Consider the following 14250-nt stretch of genomic DNA (forward strand, 5'->3'; position numbering starts at 1 on the left):
CGAAGCCCTGCCGGCCAGCAGCATGGCTCCCGCCTGACTGTGGCGGCACTGGACACAATCCGCAGCCGCCTCACCGGGATCCCAACCGCTGAGACCACATGACCCCCGTGTGGTTGGTGTCATGTTGTTCACCCTGGGGTAACACGGATAGCACACGATGCAATTAACTGATCAAGTATACATCAAACGAAGGCATTGGTTCAATATGAGATTTATTGAACTCTAGTAACAAAACACACAGCTGCCTGTAGGTTGACTCTCTACTACCCTAAGTAACTAAAGCTAACTATCTAGACCAGGCTATCTCTGATCCACATGTAGGAGGTGTTGAATGATTTGTACACCCTGACTATCACTATAGCTATCACCAGTGGAAAGAAGCAGAGTGCTGATGCCTCGTGTGTTTTATAGATGGAAGCCCCACTCTGGTGTCCCGTCTTGTGATTGGTTGTGTTCTGTTCTGTATATTGATTGGCTAACCTGGGTGTCTGTCACTCGTGTTTTTACCTCATGATGTGCATGGGTGCATATTATGACAGTTGGGAACTCGGTTCATCGGGGTTAGAGAATCGGGGGAGGACCTTCACAGTCCTGAGGGCGTCCCAACGGCATGCTATGCTACCATGCTCCTTGATGTCGACATTTTGGAGGGGGCAGAGAATGCGAAAACAGGCGCCGCCCCCGATTCAATCGTAAAAAGGGATCTCCGCCCGATCGCCGATTACGAAATTAGCGTTGGGGAACAGAGAATCCCGCCCAGGGTCTCTTCCAAAAGACGGTACCACTGACAGGCTAGCACTACCTCAGCAATGCACTGAATTGTTAACCTAGATTTTGCAGTCTCTCTGGAGTCGAGTCTCAACACACAACTTGCTGACAGAGAGGCAAGACGGGCACCATTGAGCCAAGTTTGACAAATCAAAGTCATAATAATAACCTTGCACAGGGCCAATTAAAGAAAGTTCAGAGAACACCACCTCCCCAACCCCACCCCCCATCACTGCCCCCACCCCAACACCTCGTCCACCAAACACACAGAATAACAGTTGCAAAATATTTCAAAAATCGAATATTCAGTAATTTCATGAAATTTTTTATAGTCAATGTGAAATCTAATTCCTAGTGATTGCATTTCCATGTTATTTCATAGAATTTCATGGAATGTCTTAGAATTTACAGTGCAGAAGGAGGCCATACAGCCCATCAGGTCTGCACCCAGGCCCTGGAAAGAGCACCCCACCCAAGCCCCACATCTCCACCCTATCCACTTTATTCCCGTAACCCAACCTAACCTTTTTGGACACTAGGGCAATTTAGCATGGCCAATCCACCTAAACTGCACATCTTTGGACTGTGGGAGGAAACCGGAGCACCCGGAGGAAATCCACGCAGACACTGGGAGAACATGCAGACTCCACACAGACAGTGACCCAAGCCGGGAATCGAACCTGGGAATCTGGAGCTGTGAAGAAACTGTGCGAACCACTATGCTACCGTGCTGCCCTTATCATTATGTATAGGTATTGGAATGAAATCTGCGTCTATAAGGAACCACCTTCAAATGCAAATTCCGAGAGAATGGGTTGTTTAAACAAATCAGATAGTCACCACCCTGTTCTGCATCCAGGAAACCAATTTTGGAGCAGAATTGCTGGAAATTGAAGAAATAGCATAGACTCTCAAGCCGCCCTCTTGCAGGGTAGCCCCATTGTAATTTAGTCAAGGAGGGACTATTGTCCACCCCACTGAACTGTTGCCTACATGTAGAAAACTTGAAGGTCAGCATTGTTCCAATCACTTGGACAGCTTTCTGACTCGATGGATTCCTGATCAAGTTCCTGGGCTGCTTCTGGGCAGCAGGGTAGCATGGTGGTTAGCATAAATGCTTCACAGCTCCAGGGTCCCAGGTTCGATTCCCGGCTGGGTCACTGTCTGTGTGGAGTCTGCACGTCCTCCCCCTGTGTGCGTGGGTTTCCTCCGGGTGCTCCGGTTTCCTCCCACAGTCCAAAGATGTGCGGGTTAGGTGGATTGGCCATGCTAAATTGCCCGTAGTGTCCTAATAAAAGTAAGGTTAAGGGGGGGGTTGTTGGGTTACGGGTATAGGGTGGATATGTGGGTTTGAGTAGGGTGATCATGGCTCGGCACAACATTGAGGGCCGAAGGGCCTGTTCTGTGCTGTACTGTTCTATGTTCTATGTAAGTTCGGCAGCTTGTCTCTGAGAAGATGATTGAAGAATCAATGCTGCAGCCTCAGGTCCTGGAGCAGAAGATTGGCGGGCTGCTTCTGGGACAGCTCAAAGTCATTTTTTTTTAAAAAGGACTTTTCTTGGGCAGATGCAATTGATTGGACTGCAATTGATTGGACTGCAATTGATTGGACTCCTGCAGAGGGGCAGGGGGGTAAATTTTAAATCCCCCTTCACAGCATCGCTGCATGATGGAATCACTTGGAAAAGCATTTAACATCCTTAACGTGTCATCTGAATACTCACATGCATACTTGGGAAAGCACGTTCAACACCTGCCGTCACATCCTACACAAATCTCCAACGGGCAGTTGGTGAACAGCTTCCTGCGCAATTTTCCACGATTGCTCCCTGAAGTAGTGCCAAGAAAGGGGTGGGACTCCAGTGGAAAGTTAGCCCTCCAGAGAGTTGCATTCTACTCCAAGGCCATCAGGAGGCGCACTCGCCTTGGTGGTAATCTGAACAGATGCAAGACGGGTCATGAGGAGATGACACACAATAAGAGGAGAAACTGATCAGTCATGAGCAGGTTTAAACCATTAAATGTGTTTATGCTGCTGATTTAAAATGTGCAAAGATGAGCCATCAGGAGATAGATTTGCTCGAAGGAGACCTGTTTTCCTCTCAAATCCACAAGAAGAAAATATGCATACATGAAACATTCTCAGTGGGGTTGAAGTAGTCAATGTTAGAGATGATCATTCTACTTTTTCAATTTTGTGTGCTGGAGTAAACGGGTGTGTTCTGATATATCATTGCAATATTATCCTATGTTTTATACAGCTCTAAGCCTTGGTATTATTATCGTCAGTCTTGGGCTGACATAAAGTATCTGACACCTTTTGAAGGACCAAACACATTTTGTTTCCAAATTCCATATCTGCCCATATCTGTCATCATAACTGTAAAGTATCCCAGCGTAAGATGATCATGGGATGCTGTGGCTGGTTCCAATAAACAGTTCCTTTACAAATATAATTAACTTAACATGTTTGACTGCTCCATAAATAAGAACATTAATCTGCGAAGTAAACATTTGTTCTGCTGTTTATTCAGTTGACTGCCAAACAAATGCATATTAAAAGAATTAGACAATTAGAAAAAATGAAATGAACACTTAACCTTTCGACAATCACGCATCTATGTTACTGCTCAGAAAGGAACTCACATGAATTTTAAAACAATGGCTTGGACTCTCCGTTCTGGAGACTAAGTGCTACTGTCGGTGGAGAATCGTGGTAACTGCACGTTGCGTGAGGAGCACCGGAGAGGAGCATTCATGTCATGTCAATGGATCAATGAGCAGCCCATGTGCAGCCTGCCCGAGCCCCGGGCCCAGGCGTCTGATCCACTGGGGTCAGGGTTCGCATTCAGAGCCTTTAAAGCTGGAGCAGCTCTTAAGCGCTCCACTCTGCACAGACTGTTATTCCAGACAACAAAATGGCTGCACAAAGACCAGCACCAAGGCTCCCGGATGCTGGTATTGACTGAATGCTGGACGCCATTGTGGGGAGGAGGGACACCCTCTTCCCCAGCGTGGGCTGGAGACTCAGGCCTGCAATTCTGAATGGGGCGGCAGAGGCTGCGAGTGCTGGCAGTCTCACCGTGACAACGGGCATGCAATGCAGTAAGAAGATGAACAAACTCCTTTGGGTAAGTAAACACCTGTGTGCCCCTGGCATCACTCCTGTTCCTCACTTATTTTTGAAACATTTTTTTAAATGAAGGGGTAATTTAGCGTGGCCAATACACCTACCCTGCACTTCTTTGGTATATTGGGGTGAGACTCACGCAGACACGGGGAGACTGTGCAAATTCCACACAGACAGTGACCTGGAGCCAGGACCAAACCCGAGTCCTTGGCACCGTGACGCAGTAGTGCTCACCACTCCTCATGTCTACCCCCAATTCCCTCGAGGCCGGCAACACTCCACTTGCCTGCATCTTCATCACAACCCACCCTCCACGAACCCCCAATACATGTATTTTCCTCTTTGGCCAGGAGCCTTGAACACACAGGCCACCAGCTACAAACCCCCCATAACCCACACGTTCCAGTGTCTCAGTATGTCCTTTCTGTGTCCCCAAGAATAAAGCGAGCCTAATTGGCAGGAATGGCAGACGACTGGAGGGAGCATCCAAGATATTCGGGTCCAGACCTTCCCTGAGGAAAAGTCAAGGAGAGGGCAGTGGCTGGAATGGAGTTCGGGGGAGCATGCGCCAAACAAATGAGAGTCTAATGCAATGCAGATGTCACTACTGCAATTGGGTCACCCCTCTCCTAAAGATCAGTCCTTCCCAAGATCTCGCTCCATGGGCGGGATTCTCCCCTACCCGGCGTGACGGGGGGTCCTGGCGTAGGGGAGTGGCACCAACCACTCCAAGGTCAGGCCTCCCCAAAGGTGGGGAGAATTCCCCACCTTTGGGGGCTAGCCCCCCGCCAGAGCGGTTGGCACCAGAAGACTGGCGCAAAAAAAACGGTGCCAGCGGCCTTCCAGACCCGCCGCCCGGCAGCGGGGCTGGACGAAAGGCTTTCGCCGGTCGGCACATGTGCCGGCGGTGACGTCCGCGGTCAGCTGCCACTGACGTCACCACCGGCGCATGCGCGATGTGGGTTTCTCTTCCGCTTCCGCCATGGTGGAGGCCGTGGCGGCGGCGGAGGAGAAAGAGTGCACCCAGGGCACTGGCCCGGAGTCTGAGTGGATCGCGGGCCTGGCCACCGTGGGGGCACCCCCCGGGGTCCGATCGCCCCGCGCCCCCCCCCCCCCCCCCCCCCCCCCCCCAGGACCTCGGAGGCCCCGTCGCAGAGCCGATCCCGCCGCCACCAGAGGTGGTTCAACCTCGGCGGCGGGAGAGGCCTCCCAGCGGCGGGACTTCGGCCCGTCCGGGCCAGAGAATTGCCGCAGGGGCCTCGCAGATCGGAGTGGCGTGATTCCCGCCCCCGCCAATTCCCGGGTAGCGGAGAATCTCTGCCACGGCGGGGGCGGGATTTTCGGCGGCCCCAGGGGCCGGAGAATTTGGGGGTCGGAGAATTTCGCCCCATGTCTTCAGTCTTGCAGGGTCCCCATCAGACATAATTGTTGCCCCCCCCCCCCTCCCCCCCCATCCAGGCTCTCAAAACACCTTGGGCAGGATTCTCTGATCCTGTGTTGACGCCATCGTAAACACCGTCGCGTTTTACGTCGGCGTCAACAGGCAGTCAGGAGCAACGATCCTGAGCCCTACCAGGGGGCCAGCATGGCACTGGACATGTACCTCCAGCTGCCGAAACCAGTATCAAACAGGCGCTGCGGGTCTGCGAATGCGCGCTCCGGCCGAGCAAACTCACGAATACGCTCTGCGACCGGCGCAAATTCGAGCACTGGCTTCCTTCACCGCGCCGGCCCCGATGCAACATGGCGTAGGGCTACAGGGGCCGGAGCGGAGCAAAAGAGGCCCCCACCAGGAGAGGCGGGCCTGCTGATTGGTAGACCCCGATCGCGGGCCAGGCCACGGTGGAGGCCCCCCGCCAGGGTCGGATCCCCCCTCCACCCCCACCAGGCCACCCCCCGCAGGATGGACGCCGAGGTTGAGCCGAGTAAGACCACAGGTGAACAGCGCCAGTGGGATCCGGGCTTTCTTGGCGGCCACTCGGCCCATCCCGGGCGGAGAATTGCCGGGGTGGGGGGGGGCGTAGAGCTGCCTATGACCGGCGCCACGCCAACTGCGCCAGCACCAATGGTGTGAATGGCGTGAATCGTGCCCGGCCCGGTGATTATCCGACTCGGCCCCGGGGGTCAGAGAATCCCCCCCCCCCCCCCCCCCCCCGCCCATCTCTGCAGGTGGAGGGGTCAGCATAGAACATAGAAAAACACAGCACAGAACAGGCCCTTCGGCCCACAATGTTGTGCTGAACTTTTGTTCTAGATCAAGAACAAATTAATCTACACCCCATCATTCTACCGTAACCCATGTACCTATCCAATAGCCGCTTGAAGATCCCTAATGTTTCCGAATCAACTATTTCCACAGGCAGTACATTCCATGCCCCACTACTCGATGAGGATTCCCCTAACCATCCAATGCTACCCAAGTTACATGGTCACCCTGACCTATGCAGCTGTGCCACCCTCAACATGTTGTCCCTCCCCCGGTTCATTCAAGATGATGTCGCCTGCACTGTATCCCTGTCCCCATCAGTGAGTGGCACCCGGCATGTGATTTTGGGCGGGTTGCATCCTCGCCATGGATGGGATCAGGGGCGCGAAGGACAGGCAGGGCTTGGAGACATCTGAGAGGGTCTGAGAGGGTTTGTGTGCCAGGGAGGATTCCAATAGTGACTGTCTTTGTTTGGTTTAGGATCTGCTAATCCCCTGCTTCCTCTGCTGTGTGGGGGCTCTGCTTCTAAGGCTTGCACTGAGTGGCAACACCTGATGGGCCGGCGATTGAGCATGACCTCACCCATCCCCTTCCTGATAATGCTGGGACATGAGGCTTTGCAGAGGAGCAGCTGGGTGGGTTGCCACATGATGAGAAGTCCTCAGAACATTTGCAAGATACTGTCAGCAGTCTCAACAGCCAGGAGCCTGTAAGCTGCAGCTAGGGTGTGGCTTTAAATGAATTTATGTAGCAATGGGGGGTCTCAGCCAGCACACTCTGATCCCGAGGGTGACACCCCGAGTACGTGCACTTTCCACCAAGTAATTCCCCGCCACTCCCTGAGGTCCAGGCAAGCCTGAAAAGTTTCAGGTGTTTGCTCGCCTTCTTGCTCCCCCTCAACGCCCATGGCACCTGGGCCCGCTTGTAAATATTTGCACCAAATCACGTCCACGTGACTCCCGGCTGTGAGGGATGGACCACAACGGGTGGGGGTGGGTGTGTGTGTGTGTGTGGGGGGGGGGGGGGGGGGGGGCGTGCTGGGGCGGTTGGAGATTCAGGATTCTCGCCCGGCAATCAGGTTCAAGTTCATGCTAATCGTGGATTTCATGCTGCCACCAGCGTGAAGTGGGCAGTTTGCTGGGCAGCGAGGCAGCGGAGCATTGTGACGGGTCTGGCGCCCGGCGTCAATCCCATTTTTTGGGGCGACCCGCCATTGTCCGCCCAATTGGGAATCCCGATACTTGCGTCAGGCAATGGAGGTTCCACCCCAATGTGCGCTGTTGAACTGTGCATCAAATAACAACGGCGTAAAGAAAACTCCCATTTTCGTTCAAACTCCTCCTGGAATAGTAACACTAGTACAGGAAATTTTAAGTTTTGAAATCTGTGCAACTGAAAAAATAAATCTGGATTTTGGAGACCAGTGGGGAGCATGTTTGCAAGCCAATGTTTATTCATCTGAAATGCAAAAATAGTGTTAATTGTGACAAAAATGAGGGGCAGGTTTCTCCGTCCCGTTTTCTGGAGTGGCGCCCCCCCCCCCCCCCTCCCGGGGGTGGTGAGTTTCTTTGTCCCGGCAGCCAATAGGGTTTCCCACTGTGGACCCGACCACGCAGGCGGGACTGCGCTGCCGGCAAAATGGAGGATCCCGCTGACGGAGAATCCAGCCCAAGATACTTTTGACTCAGCAGGTGTCCCTTTAAAAATGACTTCAGTTCATATCCTTCTGCCAAGGTTGTTTCAATAACATGTTACAACCTTCTTTAGTTGCAGACTGGAGAGAGGAATGATTCAAACGTTAATAATGCTGCATCATCAGCCCAGCATGCATGTGCCGGTTAGTACCTTTCCCAGTGAGTGATTTGATATTCCAAATTTAGGAGCTCTGGAAATTATTTTCTGTGATATGAAGTCGTGTTTTGATGCGAATTATTGTGTGGGAAGAGGAAGGGTCAAAGTATGTTGACCATCTCCAAGAGGGAGGCATCAGTTTGAAAGTCTTCAGGGAAGAAAGAAAAAATTGGTAACTTTAGGTTTGCTGCCCACAAAGGGCATTGGAACATAATATGTGCAGGCTGCCATAACATTAACGCAAACATGCAACCCAATGCTCTTTCTTAGTCACACTGGTGAACTGCCGCAAACTCAGGTTGGCTGGCATCCATCTTTTCAAACTCAGTAGAGGATATCTCTACTCAGACAGGCAGCCAGGCAGCTGCCATGCATTACATCGCACTCGAGCTGAAATGAATGAATGCTAACTTAAAACAATTTTATTTTCTGTGCCAAAGAAATCGGTATTGTTTATTATTGGGAAGGCCTGACTGAGTAACAATAATGCCTGACGACGATAGTGGGAAATTGAAGAAGGCTGACAGGATTTATTCTTAGCCCATGGTCTCTTTTAACCAACCACACAAAAATCCATTCTAGCTGTAATACTTACCTTGCAGCTCCACATGACCATTCCTCGAAGGAGAGCAGCTGTGCCTGGGTCTAGTTCCCACAGATTGACTAGCTGCAATCCATTCATACCTTTCTAGTAGCGGTCTGTGTTTTACAGCTTCTACCAACTATCTGCAGCGTTGATCCATTCATATCCCTCCACGCTTCAGTGGCCGAAGTGGTGAGACCCCAATGTTTGTAAACATTGACCACATCAAAGAGATGTAAGTGCATTCCAAGCACAAAGTGCAATCCAATCACTCAAGCGTGTGATTTCACTGCATATACCTCTCTTTAGAGACTCTCAGTAGATGCTGTGTCCATCAATCAGACACCGAGTGCCTTTGGACAAGGGAGCCCCACCCTCACTCCTGTGAATCCGTAAGCAAACTCGCATGGATTTTCTAGTCATGCTCTCTGCATTGCGTACTCTCCCACCTGCCACTGGGTTAATGCCGGTGATGGTATCAGGCCCTTAGGTGGGCATACCCACTTAAGGGTCTCATACCCTCAATTGATGGCAGGGTGGAAAGGCCATTCACAGGTTTTCCCGCCGAGACTTATTTGGACTGGAGGCAGGAAGGTGCTGGGGTCACCATTCTCCTTCATGATGAAATGCCCATGCCACCAACCTCTCTATCTGATTGGTTGAATAGTTTAGCTCAGGGGTGGGCAAACTTTTCTGTGCAAGGGCCACATTCAGAAATTCACAATTTTAAAGGGCCGCATAGTATATTAAGTAAAATAATTAATATTTAAAATAGCCAAAATAAAAGATTTTTAAAGAAAAAAAAAGCAATTATTTTTTATTAATTAATATTTTAAAGTAGAAACTTTACATGAAACACATTTATTTGAAAAACAAAGTAACTCAGTTTAAAGAAAAAAAAGCAATTAATTTTTATTAATTAATATTTTAAAGTAGAAACTTCACATGAAACACATGTTGTGCCGAGCAATGATCACCCTACTCAAGTCAATGTATCCACCCTATACAGTAACCCAACAGCCCCCCCCCACCATTAACCTTAAAATTAAAAAAAAAAATTTATTTTATTTTTTTATGACTTGATCTTGGTGGGCCGCATAAAGACCTTTGGAGGGCCGCATGCGGCCCGCAGGCCATAGTTTGCCCACCCCAAATCTAGCTGTTTCCTACCCTACTCACAGATGCTACTAATGCCCTGTCGAGGTGTGGTAAACACCACCAGTGATGTATTGTATGTATTACGGCACTGCCTGTGTATTAAAGGTACTACGGTAAATCCCTGCCTGCTGGCTCCTCCCAGCAGGCAGCGTATAAAAGTGTATGCTCTCCTGCACTGCTCCATTCTGGTTCCAGCTGCAGGAGGCACAACATCTTGTGCAATAAAGCCTCGCGTGTTTCACCATTCTCGTCTCGTGGTAATTGACGGTACATCAATTTATTGCACAAGATTTTAAAAGATGGACTTCCTAATCAAGCCTGATTGCCTGCAGCTGAGCCCTCATGCAGCCAACGCCACGTCCACCTTCGACTACTGGCTGGCCTGCTTTGAAGGCAACCTCAGAGCAGCCACTGAAGAACTCTCGGACCCACAGAAGCTCCAAGTCCTCTACTCACGGGTGAGCCCTGAAATTTTTCCCTTCATCCGGGATGCGCCCACCTACACAGAATCGATGACGCTACTGAAAGGACATTACGTTAAGTCGGTGAATCAAGTGTACGCCAGGCACCTCCTGGCCACGAGACGGCAAATCCCGGGGGAGACTCTGGACAATTTCTTGCGGGCCCTACAGATCCTAGGTAGGAACTGTGACTGCCAGGCAGTTTCGGCAGTCCAACACACTGAACTATTAATCAGAGACGCTTACGTCACAGGCATGAAGTCTACGTACATTCGCCAGCGATTATTGGAAGGGGGTAAGCTCAATCTTGCAGAGACTAGGCAGCTTGCCAATTCACGAGAAGTGGCCTCCCATAACCTGGAGGCCTACACCCTCGACCAACCAGCACCCTCGTGGGCATCATGGGTCCCGCCAGCTGTCGACTCCAGCTCACCGCAAGCCTGTGCCGTGCAGCAGCCAGCCAACTCCAGGAGGCCCAAGTGTTATTTCTGTGGCCAGAGTAAACACCCCAGGCAGCGCTGCCCGGCGCGGAGCACGACCTGCAACGGGTGTGGGAAGAAGGGACACTTTGTTTCCGTTTGCCAGGCCCGGTCGGACGTCCCTGTTTCCAGGCCTTGCATTGCTACACCCCCCACAGTCCAGGGGCGGCACCATCTTCTCCACCGCAAGCCACGTGCGGCCCGTGGGCACCGCCATCTTTGATGCGGCCTGCCATGTGCGCCCCGTGAGCGCCGCCATCTTCGGCGCCATTTTGGACCTCGCCTCAGGACCCTTGCTTGTCTGGCCGTTCGCTGCCTACTGATACCTCTGCCACCGCTGATCAGCCTGGGACCTCTCAGTATCTTCCGCAGCTCGCCTCCATCACCCTGGATCAGTCTCGGCCCCACAACCTCGCGACCGCTACGACGACGGTAAAGATCAACGGGCACGAGACGACCTGCCTCTTTGACTCCGGGAGCACAGAGAGTTTCATCCCCCCGGCTACAGTAAGGCACTGCTCCCTCACGGTACAGCCCGTAATCCAGAAAATCTCCCTGGCCTCTGGATGCGATTCCGTTGAAATCCAGGGGTACTGTGTCGCGACCCTCACCGTTCAGGACGTAGAGTTCAGCAACTTCAGGCTCTACGTCCTCCCCCAACTCTGCGCTGCCCTGTTACAAGCCCTTGATTTCCAATGCCACCTCCAAAGCCTTACTTTAAAATTCGGCGGACCCCTGCCCCCCCCCCCCCCTCCCTCACTGTCTGCTGCCTCATGACCCTTAAGGTCGATCCACCCTCACTGTTTGCGAACCTCACCCTGGGCTGCAAACCCTTCACCACGAGGAGCTGACGGTATAGTGCCCAGGACAGGACCTTTATCAGGTCGGAGATCCAACGGCTCCTGCGGGAACGGATCATTGAGGCCAGCAATGGCCCCTGGGAGCTCAAGTGATGGTAGTGAAGACTGGGGAGAAGCACAGGATGGTCATTGACTACAGCCAGACCGTCAACCGGTACACGCAGCTCGATGCGTACCCGCTCCCACGCATATCTGACATGGTCAATCAGATTGCGCAGTATCGAGTCTTCTCTACAGTAGACTTGAAGCCCACCTACCACCAGCTCCCCATCCGCCCGGAGGACAGCCAATACACTGCGTTCGAAGCAGATGTCCGCCTCTATCATTTCCTCAGAGTTCCCTTCAGCATCACCAATGGGGTCTCGGTCTTCCAGCGAGAGATGGACCAAATGGTTGACCGGTACGGGCTGCGGACCATCTTCTCGTACCCAGATAACATCACCATCTGTGGCCACGATCAGCAGGACCATGTCGCAAACCTCAAAAAAATTTTCCATACCGCCAAACTCCTTAACCTCACCTACAATAAGGGGAAATGCGTATTCCACACCAACCGCTTAGCCACCCTTGGCTACATAGTGGAAAATGGAGTCCTAGGGCCTGACCCCGACCGTATGCGCCCCCTCCTCGAATTCCCTCTCCCCCACTGCCCCAAGGCCCTGAAACGATGCCTGGGGTTTTTCTCATATTACGCCCAGTGGGACCCAAATTATGCGGAAAAGGCCAGCCCACTTATCAAGTCCACAGTTTTTCCCCTGCTGCTGAGGCTCGCCAGGCCTTCAACCACATCAAGGTGGACATCGCCAAGGTCATGATGCACACGGTCGACAAGACCCTCCCCTTTTAGGTGGAGAACGATGCATCAGATGTAGCTCTGGCCACCACCCTCAACCAGGCAGGCAGACCCGTGGCTTTCTTTTCCCGCACCCTCCATGCCTCTGAAATTTGGCACTCCACTGTCGAAAAGGAGGCCCAAGCCATTGTGGAAGTTGTGCGACATTAGAGGCATTACCTGGCCGGCAGGAGATTCACTCCCCTCACTGACCAACAGTCGGTTCCCTTCATGTTTAATAATACGCAGTGGGGCAAGATCAAAAATGACAAAATCTTGAGGTGGAGGATCGAGCTCGCCACCTATAACTATCAGATCTTGTATCGCCTGGGGAAGCTCAATGAGCCCCCTGATGCCCTATCCCACGGTACATGTGCCAGCGCACAAGTGGACCGACTCCGGGCTCTCCACTATGACTTCTGCCACCCCGAGGTCACCCGGTTGTTCCATTTTGTCAAGGCCCACAACCTGCCCTACTCCATTGAGGAGGTCAGGACCGTAACCAGAGACTGCCAAGTTTGCACAGAGTGCAAGCCGCACTTCTATCAGCCAGATAGAGCGCACCTGGTGAAGGCCTCCTGCCCCTTTGAGCGCCTCAGCATGGACTTCAAAGGGCCCCTCCCCTCCACCGACCGCAACATGTACTTCCTCAACGTAATTGATGAGTACTCCCGGTTCCCCTTCGCCATCCCATGCCCCGACATGACTTCTGCCACGGTCATTAAAGCCCTGCGCAGCATCTTCACTCTGTTCGGTTTTCCCACCTACATCCATAGCGACCAGGGATCCTCTTTCATGAGCGATGAGCTGCGTCAGTTCCTGCTCAGCAAGGGCATTGCCTCGAGCAGGACGACCAGCTACAACCCCCGGGGAAACGGGTACGTGGAGAGGGAGAATGGGACAGTCTGGAAGGCCGTCCTGCTGGCCCCTGCGGTCTAAATATCTCCTGGTCTCCCACTGGCAGGAGGTCCTCCCCGACGCGCTCCACTCCATCCGGTCGCTCCTCTGCACCGCCACTAATGAGACCCCTCACGAATGTGTGTTTGTCTTCCCCAGGAAGTCCACCTTTGGGGTCTCGCTCCCAACATGGCTGACAGTTCCTGGACCCGTCCTCCTCCGGAAGCATGTGCAGAGCCATAAATCGGATCTCTTGGTCGAGAAAGTCCACCTCCTCCATGCCAACCCGCAGTACGCTTATGTGGCACACCCCGACGGGCGCCAGAACTCAATCTCCCTCCGGGACCTGGCACTTGCTGGGTCCCCACCCACGACCCCTGACCTGACACCGTTCCTCCCCTCCCTCCCCGGTTGCCTCATTCACCCCTGCGCCACCCACCCTCCCTCCAGCGCACCTCACTGCAGCCCCCACCCCAGCAGGATCCGTCCTCCCACTGGATCTACTCAGAGGTGACGAAGGAGAGGACAACACATACCCGGAGTCGCAGGTGACCACGCCAGTGCCCACATCACCACCAGGACTGAGGCGATCGCAGAGGAGGGCCAAAGCCTCTGACAGACTTAATCTGTAATGTTGTTCTTCAACCCCGCTGGACTCTTTTTTAAACAGGGGGTGAATGTGGTAAACACCACTTGTAATATATTGTATGTATCACGGCACTGCCTGTGTATTAAAGGTACTACGGTAAATCCCTACCTGCTGGCTCCTCCCAGCAGGCGGCATATAAAAGTGTAAGCTCTCCTACGCTACTCCCATTCTGGTTCCAGCTGCAGGAGGCACAACATCTTGTGCAATAAAGCCTCGATTGTTTCACCATTCCCGTCTCGTGGTAATTGACGGTACATCACGAGGGTGATGTGCTGAATTAGATGCCAGATAAGAATAAACCTCTCATTCAAAGGCAGCAGTCAATGAGTTGAACAATGGGCATTGTTACTTTGCTGCTCACTGCAAAGCCCCAAGC

Source organism: Scyliorhinus canicula, chromosome 18 (genome assembly GCF_902713615.1).
Source record: "Scyliorhinus canicula chromosome 18, sScyCan1.1, whole genome shotgun sequence".
NCBI classification, from domain to species: domain Eukaryota; kingdom Metazoa; phylum Chordata; class Chondrichthyes; order Carcharhiniformes; family Scyliorhinidae; genus Scyliorhinus; species Scyliorhinus canicula.